We start from the raw sequence: 5,302 nt of genomic DNA, 5'->3' as shown, positions 1-5,302 counted from the left end.
CCCTGATGTGACAGCTGAACCACCCCACCCAGCCTAGTGCTCTCTTCTTTACAAGAAAGGCCGCCGCTGTCTGTGGCAGACATACAACTGCCATTTGGGTCTCGTTGAAGGTTGGTCGCAGCGTCTTCACTGTGATAGCGGTTCCCGATATACCCGTTGCCTTTGTAATGGCTTCCGCAGTTCGATGTGTGACACGTCAGTGACAGTTCGGACTTTGGCGTTCATGCCCAATACGTTGCATAGCTCCTCTTGTATTGTCCGCTCTCCATCTTTGCTTTTAAGCTCCAGAATCAGGTCGCCATTTTGTGCCTTCCTGGCCCTTGCCACTTCGTCTTTAATGCAATTTAGCCGCCCGTCGTCCCGTCGGGTTACCATTTTCAACATTTGCGCATACGAAATGCCCTCTTCCGCCTTGATTATAATGGCATCTGGCCGACCTCTGCGCGGCTTGCGCCTCGCTGAGACCACTTGCCAATCTGGGGGATGGCCAATGAGTACCTACAGAATCGCCCTTAATAGCACTAGCGCATGTGCACAACCGCCTAACATTGCCGCATACGTGGGCCTTGGCTGCCCGCTGCCTCGCTTTCTTTTGGGCGGAGTATTCCTCTGTCCGGATGGCTCCTCTCTCGGGCGCTTTGGGCTGTCGGAGTGTGCTATTGAGTTCCCAATACGCTTGGCTTTGGTTGCCGGCCATGTGGTCTGCGGAGCCACATCCACTGTGTGCGCCTTATGTCTTGCATCGTGTTTTGATTCACATGCCGAACCTGCGGTTTGCCGTCATCCTTCTTCTTATAAGTGTTCTCCAGTTGGCATAGGAGATTGCCCAAGTCGTCAAGCACCGGAATGCGCGATAGTACAACCGGGCTTAGTATCGGCGTCGCACTCGCTTGACTATCAGACGGTGGTAACGGTGGCCCGGCCGGCGAAGCCACTGGCGACCGCATCATCCTACTGCTCTTACTAAACGCAATCTCTTCGCCCCCTGATCAGTTGCCACAGCATCCCAGCGGGCTTGATCCATCGACGCAGTCATTTTGTCCATTTCCCTATGTTTTTCAGAATTAAATTTGAATTTAAATTTAATGAAGCAAGTAAGTCGACTCGTCGACTTGTGTATTCCATACAAATATTTCAAATTTCGAAAACCAAATGTATGTCTATTAAATTGTTTTTACATGTTTCATAGTATGTGCTATCTCGCTCACTATACGAACACACGAGCACTATAGCGCCGCTACTAGCCAACGGCCAATTCTGGCCTTGTGGACCGCTTAGTAAAATACGTTCATACGCATATTTTGCATGTTTCTAGTCCGATTTCAATAAAATTTGGTAGTTTTGTAGAAATATATAAGATTAATTAGTCTGCCGAATTTGAATGCGATAGTCAAAAAAATACAGGAGGAAATCGGGTTTTTCTTAATTATGGAGGCGGAAGTGGGCGTGGCAAAATATGAAAACATATATACTCTGCGCGCATACTAAGCCAATATACATACTAAATTTGGTGACTTTAGCTTTGTTTGTTTTTGATAAAATCAGTATTGTTTAATTTGCGGGGGCGGAAGTGGGCGTGGCAAAAATTTTAAATAGTCAGTTTCTGCGCGTCTATTAAGCTAGTCTGAATACCAAATTTGATGTCTCTAGCTATTCTACTCTTTAAGAAAAACAGTTTTATGTGATTCCTGGGGGCGAAAGGGGGCGTGGCAAAAAGTTTGAACAATTAATTTCTGCGCGCTATCTAAGCGGGTATACAAACTAAATTTGATGTCTCTATCTATTATACTTTTTAAGAAAAATAGTTTTATGTGATTCCTGAGCGTAAGGGGGCGTGGGGGGGGGCCGAAATTCCAATTAACTCTATATATGTACATAATACACGAGTATACATACCAAATTTGGTGGCTCTAGCTCTTATAGTCTCCGAGATCTGCGTGTTCATACGGACGGACGGACGGACGGACAGACGGACATGGCTAGATCGACTCGGCTGTTCATCCTGATCAAGAATATATATACTTTATAGGGTCGCAGAAGCTTCCCTTCTGCCTGTTACATACATTTTGGCGACTTTAATATACCATTTCACAATATAGGTGTATGGTATAAAAATGCAACGGCAAGGGAACGGCACGTAGGCGCCTCCTGGCGAGTGCAGCCTTGGGCACAGCCCAAAGCCTATTTGCGTTGGCCAACATTGGTCGCACAGCTGATCAGTGTCGCTTTGTGGGGCAACTCTACAAGTTTATTTCGCTGCCACAAGTGTATGTGCATCCAGAACGGAGTGGATTCCGGATAACAGAGAGAATGGGAGAGATCTACGCACCAATACTATGACGACGGCGGCGGCTGGAGACAAAAGGCTCCAAATCCCCCTCCCGAGCGCCAACAAGAAAGAAGCTGGCTTGAAAAGTCCCAAAGCCCTCGCGATAGTGGTACAGCTGATGGCCAGGTGCCGCCGATGTAAGTCTGTTTGGGGTGAGTAGTGTGGCACGCAGATTCTCACTCCTGAATTAAAAAGCTTTAATTATAGGCACTGACCCGACAAAACTTGCGGAGCACTTGGAAAACACAACTTGCTATCCACAACTTGACCTGTGTGTGTGTGTGTGTGTGAGAGTGGTTATAAATAGACCACGAACCAAAACCAGCGAATGAACTTTCCACGACAATTGGCTTAGGGGGAAAAACTGGAAAAATGCAGGAAATGCTTGTAAAAAATTAATGTAAAAACTATAACAAAACAAATTTTTGGTTTATTCTTTTTGGAGTCAGTCTTTGTATTACATCTTGATATAATATCTCTTAGTTAATTAGCTTCCTTGTAAATATTTACGATGTATGCATTAATGGTTTATTTAATTTTTTTTCATCGTTAATTAATTTGTTATTATTATTTGCATAATTTGTTGAAGTCTTTTAAGAATTTACTGCGTCATTTCATTGATAATTTTCCCTAGTTTTAATAATGATTATTATTATTAGTAAAAGAGCCATTAAGTTCTACTTTGCAAACAAAACTGGATCTTTAAAAAAAAAACTATCACCACTTCCATTTTTTTTTAAATTGTGATCTCATCGCATCACAAGTTATGACAAATCTTTTGTTTATTGATTTTATTATTGATTTGCATTTATTAAAATAAACTTCGTTTTCCTAAGAAACATTCGGAAAGGGTAGTGTAGTATAGTGTATGCACATACGAGTTCTTATTATTCAACATAAATATTGAGCGGCAACACTTTGTTAGCCGAATATGCATAGGGCATTGCCTTTGTCACTCAGCGACAGCGTGCCAAGTTCCTGCACACATTTCAACTGCAAACGTAATATGATATGCACTCATTGCATTCATCGCTTAGAGCCGGGTCAGCATATTCCCATACTGACCGCTAATATACATATGTGCGTGCATAACTCACACTCCCTGCCCGTCTTACATTTTGTTACTGTACTTATATATAATGTTTATATAAAACCAAATTCATACAATAAAAGACATTCAATAAAAGAACACCTACTGATAATACATGTAGTCACCTAACATACTTTAAATATAGACAGTGATCAAATCTTTTTTAACTTTCTTTAAAACTTAATTTTGTATTAAGCCAAAGAAAAAGTCAGAATTTATGGTGAATCGTTACGAATGCAAATTAATAGATCTTTTAAAATAAACTCAGTTAATAATTTAGGAGAAATCCATAACGTATTTTTCTCTAGCGTGGTGGGGTGGGGTGGTTTCAAAAGCTAATATGGTATTTCGGTTTTCTGATTTTGATAAATTGCATATATGGCATTCAATAATGAAGTTTTGCATTAGTTTTTTGATAGTCTGGATTATAGTATTTTTTCTTTAAACATGTTTTGAGTTTTAGTGATACCTGGATAGTGATTTATATTTGATTTTGATCATTTGGAATAATTCTGGGAATGTTTTTGATTGGCTGTCTGGAATAATTATTTCAAGATAGGCTTCTTGGAGTATTTGAAAATCTGTGTCGTTTTGAATGTAAAGTGGGTTATTTTTTATAGCGGACGTTGACGATACTATGCGCAGTACGTTCAAGTGGCCCCTACGACACCAGGACATAGCCTGTTACGCGCGAGCCCAAGCACCACCTCCCACCCGACCGACCGAGGGGTGCAGCCGTATAACGCACGGCACGAATCGCGTGGACAAGTACACAATAGAAAAAACAGACAAACAAATAATACTACAGCTATCTATTAACTAAATGGGATAGGATAGATGTTTTAAGCATATTAATAGAAAACTCTGAGCCGATTACAGGGAATAGAAGGTTGTAATCAGAGCAGAGGACCCTAAAAGGTTCATGCATAGCATAGTTAGAAGAACAACGACTAAGGGATAAAGGTATCAAAGGATGTCTACTCCGTCTACATGGTACCGACAGATTCACCTGAGCTAATAACTCAGGCGAGTCGATATCACCAATTAGGAGCTTGTGCATAAAAATGACACCAAGCATAATTCTACGGTTAGTTAGGGATGGAAGGTTAATCAAGAGAAGTCTACTAGAATACGAAGGCAAATTGACATTGCGATCCCAGCTTAAGCCACGAAGAGCAAATAACAAGAACTGCTTTTGAACGGATTCAAGTCTAATCTGGTGCGACTCATATTGAGGTGACCAAATGCAAGATCCATACTCTAAAATAGGACGGACAAGCGAAGTGAAAAGAACTTTAGTTGTATAGGGGTCATCAAATTCTTTTGACCATCTTTTAATGAAACCCAGGACACTCATGGCCTTTGCGACCGTGGTGGAAATATGGGTGTTAAAATTTAACTTATGGTCCATAAGTACGCCCAAATCATTCATATTATTTAGACGTTCCAGAGGGCTATTGTTTAGAAAATAAGTGACCAGTTGAGGAGAGTTACGGAAAAAAGTCATTACCTTACATTTGGTAGTGTTAAGATTTAGTAGATTAAACTGGCACCAGGATTGAAAGTTTTTAAGATCAGCTTGTAGCCGACTAAATGAATCTGTATCTTTATGAGTAAGACAAAGCTTGACATCGTCAGCATACATAAGCACACGCGAATGAACAATGACTGATGGAAGATCGTTAATGAATAGTGTGAAGAGCAGAGGGCCAAGATGACTACCTTGAGGTACACCAGAAGTCACAGGAATGGAAGCGGAAAAAGAAGACTTAAAAAGTACCTTCTGTTTTCTATTTGTTAAATATTCACGAACCCAAGAAAGGAAAAGGGGTGGAAACCCAATGTCGCTCAGCTTAGAAAGTAATAGGGTATGATTAACGGAA

This window comes from Drosophila tropicalis, unplaced genomic scaffold (assembly GCF_018151085.1).
Source record: "Drosophila tropicalis isolate 14030-0801.00 unplaced genomic scaffold, ASM1815108v1 contig_1010, whole genome shotgun sequence".
NCBI lineage: Eukaryota > Metazoa > Arthropoda > Insecta > Diptera > Drosophilidae > Drosophila > Drosophila tropicalis.
This window is presented reverse-complemented; position numbering follows the sequence as displayed.